Raw genomic sequence first — 10,544 nt, forward strand, 5'->3', positions numbered from 1 at the left:
CCATCTCAAGCCACTCATTCACACCGCACCAGTTAACACCAACTCAAGCCATTCATTCACACCGCACCAGTTAACACCAACTCAAGCCAGTCATTCACACCGCACCAGTGTAACACCAACTCAAGCCACTCATTCACACCACACCAGTTAACACCAACTCAAGCCAATCATTCACACCGCACCAGTGTAACACCAACTCAAGCCACTCATTCACACCGCACCAGTGTAACACCAACTCAAGCCACTCATTCACACCGCACCAGTGTAACACCAACTCAAGCCAGTCATTCACACCGCACCAGTGTAACACCAACTCAAGCCACTCATTCACACCGCACCAGTTAACACCAACTCAAGCAACTCATTCACACCGCACCAGTTAACACCAACTCAAGCCACTCATTCACACCGCACCAGTGTAACACCAACTCAAGCCACTCATTCACACCGCACCAGTTAACACCAACTCAAGCCACTCATTCACTCATTCACACCGCACCAGTGTAACACCAACTCAAGCCACTCATTCACACCGCACCAGTGTAACACCAACTCAAGCCACTCATTCACACCGCACCAGTTAACACCAACTCAAGCCACTCATTCACACCGCACCAGTTAACACCAACTCAAGCCACTCATTCACACCGCACCAGTTAACACCATCTCAAGCCACTCATTCACACCGCACCAGTTAACACCAACTCAAGCCACTCATTCACACCGCACCAGTGTAAGACCAACTCTAGCCACTCATTCACACCGCACCAGTTAACACCAACTCAAGCCACTCATTCACACCGCACCAGTGTAAGACCAACTCAAGCCACTCATTCACACCGCACCAGTGTAACACCAACTCAAGCCACTCATTCACAAGGCACCAGTGTAACACCAACTCAAGCCACTCATTCACACCGCACTAGTTAACACCAACTCAAGCCACTCATTCACACCGCACCAGTGTAACACCAACTCAAGCCATTCATTCACACCGCACCAGTTAACACCAACTCAAGCCACTCATTCACACCGCACCAGTGTAACACCAACTCAAGCCACTCATTCACACCGCACCAGTTAACACCAACTCAAGCCATTCATTCACACCGCACCAGTTAACACCAACTCAAGCCACTCATTCACACCGCACCAGTTAACACCAACTCAAGCCATTCATTCACACCGCACCAGTGTAACACCAACTCAAGCTATTCATTCACACCGCACCATTCAACCACACCAGTGTAACACCATCTCAAGCCACTCATTCACACAGCACCAGTGTAACACCAACTCAAGCCACTCATTCACACCGCACCAGTTAACACCAACTCAAGCCACTCATTCACACCGCACCAGTGTAACACCAACTCAAGCCACTCATTCACAAGGCACCAGTGTAACACCAACTCAAGCCACTCATTCACACCGCACCAGTTAACACCAACTCAAGCCACTCATTCACACCGCACCAGTTAACACCATCTCAAGCCACTCATTCATACCACACCAGTTAACACCAACTCAAGCCATGCATTCACACCGCACCAGTTAACACCAACTCAAGCCATGCATTCACACCGCACCAGTTAACACCAACTCAAGCCACTCATTCACACCGCACCAGTTAACACCAACTCAAGCCACTCATTCACACCGCACCAGATAACACCAACTCAAGCCACGCATTCACACCGCACCAGTTAACACCAACTCAAGCCACTCATTCACACCGCACCAGTTAACACCAACTCAAGCCACTCATTCACACCGCACCAGTTAACACCAACTCAAGCCACTCATTCACACCGCACCAGTTAACACCAACTCAAGCCATTCATTCACACTGCACCAGTTAACACCATCTCAAGCCACTCATTCACACAGCACCAGTGTAACACCAACTCTAGCCACTCATTCACACCACACCAGTTAACACCATCTCAAGCCACTCATTCACACAGCACCAGTGTAACACCAACTCAAGCCACTCATTCACAAGGCACCAGTGTAACACCAACTCAAGCCACTCATTCACACCGCACCAGTTAACACCAACTCAAGCCACTCATTCACACCGCACCAGTGTAACACCAACTCAAGCCATTCATTCACACCGCACCAGTTAACACCAACTCAAGCCACTCATTCACACCGCACCAGTGTAACACCAACTCAAGCCACTCATTCACACCGCACCAGTTAACACCAACTCAAGCCATTCATTCACACCGCACCAGTGTAACACCAACTCAAGCCACTCATTCACACCGCACCAGTTAACACCAACTCAAGCCACTCATTCACAAGGCACCAGTGTAACACCAACTCAAGCCACTCATTCACACCGCACCAGTTAACACCAACTCAAGCCACTCATTCACAAGGCACCAGTGTAACACCAACTCAAGCCACTAATTCACACCGCACCAGTGTAACACCAACTCAAGCCACTCATTCACACCGCACCAGTGTAACACCAACTCAAGCCACTCATTCACACCGCACCAGTTAACACCAACTCAAGCCACTCATTCACACCGCACCAGTTAACACCAACTCAAACCACGCATTCACACCGCACCAGTTAACACCAACTCAAGCCATGCATTCACACCGCACCAGTTAACACCAACTCAAGCCACTCATTCACACCACACCAGTTAACACCAACTCAAGCAACTCATTCACACCGCACCAGTTAACACCAACTCAAGCCATGCATTCACACCGCACCAGTTAACACCAACTCAAGCCACTCATTCACACCGCACCAGTTAACACCATCTCAAGCCACTCATTCATACCACACCAGTTAACACCAACTCAAGCCATGCATTCACACCGCACCAGTTAACACCAACTCAAGCCATGCATTCACACCGCACCAGTTAACACCAACTCAAGCCACGCATTCACACCGCACCAGTTAACACCAACTCAAGCCACTCATTCACACCGCACCAGATAACACCAACTCATGCCACGCATACACACCGCACCAGTTTTACATTTACATTACATTTAAGTCACTTAGCAGATGCTCTTATCCAGAGCGACTTACAAATTGGTGCATTCACCTTATGACATCCAGTGGAACAGCCACTTTACAATAGTGCATCTAAATATTTTAAGGGGGGAGGGGGTGAGAAGGATTACTTTATCCTATCCTAAGTATTCCTTAAAGAGGTGGGGTTTCAGGTGTCTCCGGAAGGTGGTGATTGACTCCGCTGTCCTGGCGTCGTGAGGGAGTTTGTTCCACCATTGGGGAGCCAGAGCAGCGAACAGTTTTGACTGGGCTGAGCGGGAACTGTACTTCCTCAGTGGTAGGGAGACGAGCAGGCCAGAGGTGGATGAACGCAGTGCCCTTATTTGGGTGTAGGGCCTGATCAGAGCCTGGAGGTACTGAGGTGCCGTTCCCCTCACAGCTCCATAGGCAAGCACCATGGTCTTGTAGCGGATGCAGCTTCAACTGGAAGCCAGTGGAGAGAGCGGAGGAGCGGGGTGACGTGAGAGAACTTGGGAAGGTTGAACACTAGACGGGCTGCGGCGTTCTGGATGAGTTGTAGGGGTTTAATGGCACAGGCAGGGAGCCCAGCCAACAGCGAGTTGCAGTAATCCAGACGGGAGATGACAAGTGCCTGGATTAGGACCTGCGCCGCTTCCTGTGTGAGGCAAGGTCGTACTCTGCGGATGTTGTAGAGCATGAACCTACAGGAACGGGCCACCGCCTTGATGTTAGTTGAGAACGACAGGGTGTTGTCCAGGATCACGCCAAGGTTCTTAGCAGTCTGGGAGGAGGACACAATGGAGTTGTCAACCGTGATGGCGAGATCATGGAACGGGCAGTCCTTCCCCGGGAGGAAGAGCAGCTCCGTCTTGCCGAAGTTCAGCTTGAGATGGTGATCCGTCATCCACACTGATATGTCTGCTAGACATGCAGAGATGCGATTCGCCACCTGGTCATCAGAAGGGGAAAGGAGAAGATTAATTGTGTGTCGTCTGCATAGCAATGATAGGAGAGACCATGTGAGGTTATGACAGAGCCAAGTGACTTGGTGTATAGCGAGAATAGGAGAGGGCCTAGAACAGAGCCCTGGGGGACACCAGTGGTGAGAGCGCGTGGTGAGGAGACAGATTCTCGCCACGCCACCTGGTAGGAGCGACCTGTCAGGTAGGACGCAATCCAAGCGTGGGCCGCGCCAGAGATGCCCAACTCGGAGAGGGTGGAGAGGAGGATCTGATGGTTCACAGTATCGAAGGCAGCCGATAGGTCTAGAAGGATGAGAGCAGAGGAGAGAGAGTTAGCTTTAGCGGTGCGGAGCGCTCCGTGATACAGAGAAGAGCAGTCTCAGTTGAATGACTAGTCTTGAAACCTGACTGATTTGGATCAAGAAGGTCATTCTGAGAGAGATAGCGGGAGAGCTGACCAAGGACGGCACGTTCAAGAGTTTTGGAGAGAAAAGAAAGAAGGGATACTGGTCTGTAGTTGTTAACATCGGAGGGATCGATTGTAGGTTTTTTCAGAAGGGGGTGCAACTCTCGCTCTCTTGAAGACGGAAGGGACGTAGCCAGCGGTCAGGGATAAGTTGATGAGCGAGGTGAGGTAAGGGAGAAGGTCTCCGTAAATGGTCTGGAGAAGAGAGGAGGGGATAGGGTCGAGCGGGCAGGTTGTTGGGCGGCCGGCCGTCACAAGACGCGAGATTTCATCTGGAGAGAGAGGGGAGAAAGAGGTCAGAGCACAGGGTAGGGCAGTGTGAGCAGAACCAGCAGTGTCGTTTGACTTAGCAAACGAGGATCGGATGTCGTCGACCTTCTTTTCAAAATGGTTGACGAAGTCATCTGCAGAGAGGGAGGAGGGGGTAGGGGGAGGAGGATTCAGGAGAGAGGAGAAGGTGGCAAAGAGCTTCCTAGGGTTAGAGGCAGATGCTTGAAATTTAGAGTGGTATAAAGTGGTTTTAGCAGCAGAGACAGAGGAGGAAAATGTAGAGAGGAGGGAGCGAAAGGATGCCAGGTCCGCAGGGAGGCAGTTTTCCTCCATTTCCGCTCGGCTGCCCGGAGCCCTGTTCTGTGAGCTCGCAATGAGTCGTCAAGCCACGGAGCGGGAGGGAGGACCGAGCCGGCCTGGAAGATAGGGGACATAGAGAGTCAAAGGATGCAGAAAGGGAGGAGAGGAGCGTTGAGGAGGCAGAATCAGGAGATAGGTTGGAGAAGGTTTGAGCAGAGGGAAGAGATGATAGGATGGAAGAGGAGAGAGTAGCGGGGGAGAGAGAGCGAAGGTTGGGACGGCGCGATACCATCCGAGTAGGGGCAGTGTGGGAAGTGTTGGATGAGAGCGAGAGGGAAAAGGATACAAGGTAGTTCGGAGACTTGGAGGGGAGTTGCAATGAGGTTAGTGGAAGAACAGCATCTAGTAAAGATGAGGTCCACGTCATTGCCTGCCTTGTGAGTAGGGGGAAGGTGAGAGGGTGAGTTAACACCAACTCAAGTCAAAAGAGGAGAGGAGTGGAAAGAAGGAGGCAGAGAGGAATGAGTCAAAGGTAGATGTGGGGAGGTTCAAGTCGCCCAGAACTGTGAGAGGTGAGCCGTCCTCAGGAAAGGAGCTTATCAATGCATCAAGCTCATTGATGAACTCTCCGAGGGGACCTGGAGGGCGATAAATGATAAGGATGTTAAGCTTGAAAGGGCAGTTAACACCAACTCAAGCCACTCATTCACACCGCACCAGTTAACACCAACTCAAGCCACTCATTCACACCGCACCAGTTAACACCAACTCAAGCCACTCATTCACACCGCACCAGTTAACACCAACTCAAGCCATTCATTCACACTGCACCAGTTAACACCATCTCAAGCCACTCATTCACACAGCACCAGTGTAACACCAACTTTAGCCACTCATTCACACCGCACCAGTGTAACACCAACTCAAGCCACTCATTCACAAGGCACCAGTGTAACACCAACTCAAGCCACTCATTCACACCGCACCAGTTAACACCAACTCAAACCACTCATTCACACCGCACCAGTGTAACACCAACTCAAGCCATTCATTCACACCGCACCAGTTAACACCAACTCAAGCCACTCATTCACACCGCACCAGTGTAACACCAACTCAAGCCACTCATTCACACCGCACCAGTTAACACCAACTCAAGCCATTCATTCACACCGCACCAGTGTAACACCAACTCAAGCTATTCATTCACACCGCACCAGTTAACACCATCTCAAGCCATTCATTCACACCGCACCAGTGTAACACCAACTCAAGCCACTCATTCACACCGCACCAGTTAACACCAACTCAAGCCACTCATTCACACCGCACCAGTGTAACACCAACTCAAGCCACTCATTCACACCGCACCAGTGTAACACCAACTCAAGCCACTCATTCACACCGCACCAGTTAACACCAACTCAAGCCAGTCATTCACACCGCACCAGTGTAACACCAACTCAAGCCACTCATTCACACCGCACCAGTTAACACCAACTCAAGCAACTCATTCACACCGCACCAGTTAACACCAACTCAAGCCAGTCATTCACACCGCACCAGTGTAACACCAACTCAAGCCACTCATTCACACCGCACCAGTTAACACCAACTCAAGCCACTCATTCACACCGCACCAGTGTAACACCAACTCAAGCCACTCATTCACACCACACCAGTGTAACACCAACTCAAGCCACTCATTCACACCGCACCAGTGTAACACCAACTCAAGCCACTCATTCACACCGCACCAGTGTAACACCAACTCAAGCCACTCATTCACACCGCACCAGTGTAACACCAACTCAAGCCACTCATTCACACCGCACCAGTGTAACACCAACTCAAGCCACTCATTCACACCGCACCAGTGTAACACCAACTCAAGCCAGTCATTCACACCGCACCAGTGTAACATCAACTCAAGCAACTCATTCACACCGCACCAGTTAACACCAACTCAAGCCAGTCATTCACACCGCACCAGTGTAACACCAACTCAAGCCACTCATTCACACCACACCAGTTAACACCAACTCAAGCCACTCATTCACACCGCACCAGTGTAACACCAACTCAAGCCACTCATTCACACCGCACCAGTGTAACACCAACTCAAGCCACTCATTCACACCGCACCAGTTAACACCAACTCAAGCCACTCATTCACACCGCACCAGTTAACACCAACTCAAGCCACGCATTCACACCGCACCAGTTAACACCAACTCAAGCCACTCATTCACACCGCACCAGATAACACCAACTCATGCCACGCATACACACCGCACCAGTTAACACCAACTCAAGCCACTCATTCACACCGCACCAGATAACACCAACTCATGCCACGCATTCACACCGCACCAGTTAACACCAACTCAAGCCACTCATTCACACCGCACCAGTTACCACCAACTCAAGCCACTCATTCACACCGCACCAGTGTAACACCAACTCAAGCCAGTCATTCACACCGCACCAGTGTAACACCAACTCAAGCCACTCATTCACACCGCACCAGTTAACACCAACTCAAGCAACTCATTCACACCGCACCAGTTAACACCAACTCAAGCCAGTCATTCACACCGCACCAGTGTAACACCAACTCAAGCCACTCATTCACACCGCACCAGTTAACACCAACTCAAGCCACTCATTCACACCGCACCAGTGTAACACCAACTCAAGCCACTCATTCACACCACACCAGTGTAACACCAACTCAAGCCACTCATTCACACCGCACCAGTGTAACACCAACTCAAGCCACTCATTCACACCGCACCAGTGTAACACCAACTCAAGCCACTCATTCACACCGCACCAGTGTAACACCAACTCAAGCCAGTCATTCACACCGCACCAGTGTAACACCAACTCAAGCCACTCATTCACACCGCACCAGTGTAACACCAACTCAAGCAACTCATTCACACCGCACCAGTTAACACCAACTCAAGCCAGTCATTCACACCGCACCAGTGTAACACCAACTCAAGCCACTCATTCACACCACACCAGTTAACACCAACTCAAGCCACTCATTCACACCGCACCAGTGTAACACCAACTCAAGCCACTCATTCACACCGCACCAGTGTAACACCAACTCAAGCCACTCATTCACACCGCACCAGTTAACACCAACTCAAGCCACTCATTCACACCCCACCAGTTAACACCAACTCAAGCCACTCATTCACACCGCACCAGTTAACACCAACTCAAGCCATGAATTCACACCGCACCAGTGTAACACCAACTCAAAAGCATCTCCTTTCATAGCTTTTATTCACACTTCACAAGCAGTACATCCAGACACAGATAAAAGATTTATCAGGAAATTTTGTAGAAACATCACATTTATTTTGTTTTTAAAAAAGGATTAGAAAAGAAGCTAAGTGTCTCACGCGCTGTCGAGTCTGTCCTATAGGTCACGCATGACCTCATCTCTCAGTAGGAATGATCTCATCTCACAGCCATCCCTGTCCACCCAAACACATACACACACCTAGACTCGCCAACACCTAGACACACATGCAACTAGACACGCATGCACCCAAATACACGCAAATGCACTTAAACCAAAAGTAGAAACCCATGCAAACAAAGGCAGCAGTGGGAGAATATAAACCAGGTCATGAGATGACTCTCGTCACTCAAGACTCTCTATAACCCAGAAAACAGAGACGTTTCTGTCAATCACTTAACCACACGCCCTTTGACCTTAGAGAGACATCCTGTTTGCTGACACAGAGGAATGAGTTGTATTCACACCAATCAAGTGCACATTGGAAACCCAAGACACAGTACTGTGACACCATGCCGTTTTTCAAAAACACAGCACGGGAACACAAGCTTAAGTGTAATTGGCTCTGCCAGAGTTCAGGCTAATACAGTTCAGTTTGCTGTAAATATCCTCTGTGAATAAAGATTTCTCATGATATTTCCCTTCACGTTATCTGTAAGCCCTTTGCACTCATCCTGTCTTAGTGTATGAACATGCGTCACTATTGCAGCACAATGATGCAATTATAGCTTATTATACAGGCCTTCCACGTGACAAGATCACGACTTCATGCCACTGATAACGTTACGCTTCTCCTGTCGAGCATAAAGATACAGGTTACGGGGTTCCCGTAGTTTCCTTTTGCTTGCTTGTTTTTCTCACACGTAGAACAGGAATTACAACGCACAGAGATGCTCACAGCTGGAGCACTCACAGTACAATTAGCTTTCCTCAAGGCGGGCCCCAGATGTGATGTTTTAATTAAGTCAGAAACAGAAACAGAGACCATGGCCTCAGCAGCTAGGGGAGACCAGATTGGCTAGCATGCTACCGTCGCTACGCTAACTGGGCATTAAGAGTCATTAGATTCAACAGAATCAGGTTGATACTCTTACTCACCAGCCTGTCGGCCGCTGCTAAATCACACGGGTGTCTGTGAAAACACAAACACGGAATACAGACACACACACATGCACACGCGCACACACACATTCCTATATCAGTGGCACCTCTAAGACTAAAAAGAAGGAAACAGCTCTGTCCTATCCTGTCTGAGAAAGGAAGGTTTAGCTAAAAATAGGCGCGACCATTCCGTTCCTCCCACGGGCAGGTTTTTCTTCCTGACATGAATAACTGGGTGTTTCATAAGCAGTGGTTAAGTGCCCTACATAAAAGCTATGTCCTCCTCAGTCAGCACCTTAAACCAGCAGCAGGCCCAGGGCCTGTGAGGAGGAGACATGCACTCCGTTCTGAAGCATAGTGCTGATTATCTACCTGAACCATGGATGTCTCTATACCACACAGTCAAGGGGACACAACGTCTTACTCTCAGCAGTCTGTTATGTAGCTGCCCTCTCTGTGTCGTTACTATTGGCCACGTAGGACAGTAACACACACATAATCACACACACTTCTCTCTTTGTCCAACTACATTTTTATTTTATTTTTTTTTTTTACCTTTATTTAACTAGGCAAGTCAGTTAAGAACAAATTCTTATTTTCAATGACGGCCTAGGAACAGTGGGTTAACTGCCAGTTCAGGGGCAGAACAATAGATTTGCACCTTGTCAGCTCGGGGATATGAACTTGCAAGCTTTCAGTTACTAGTCCAATGCTCTAACCACTAGGCTACCCTCCCGCCCCACATTTCTGTAGTAGTATTCGCTACACTATTTGTGTGGTTGCACATTCGTCCTACACAGCACCAACGCAAGCAGCATCAGGACCCCTCTGGCCATCTTGGAAAGGAGTCAAGGACAGGGTCGCATACTATATGGTCATGACCTGTCTCTCTCACTCTAAATCTACCCTGTCTCTCTCACTCTAAATCTACCCTGCCACTATGTGGTGAATAGCAGAATAAAAGTCAATGAAATAAATAGCAAGCTAGCTAACCACTCGTTTTGCTATAAGCAGAAATAGGCCCAGCCTTCTCAGAACATGGCAAACATCACCATGCATGCGTTGTTGACAGTAAAGGGATTCGATTATCTGGCCCGGGTCACCCGGATG

The sequence above is a fragment of the Oncorhynchus gorbuscha genome, linkage group LG13 (assembly GCF_021184085.1).
Source record: "Oncorhynchus gorbuscha isolate QuinsamMale2020 ecotype Even-year linkage group LG13, OgorEven_v1.0, whole genome shotgun sequence".
Taxonomy (NCBI): Eukaryota; Metazoa; Chordata; class Actinopteri; order Salmoniformes; family Salmonidae; genus Oncorhynchus; species Oncorhynchus gorbuscha.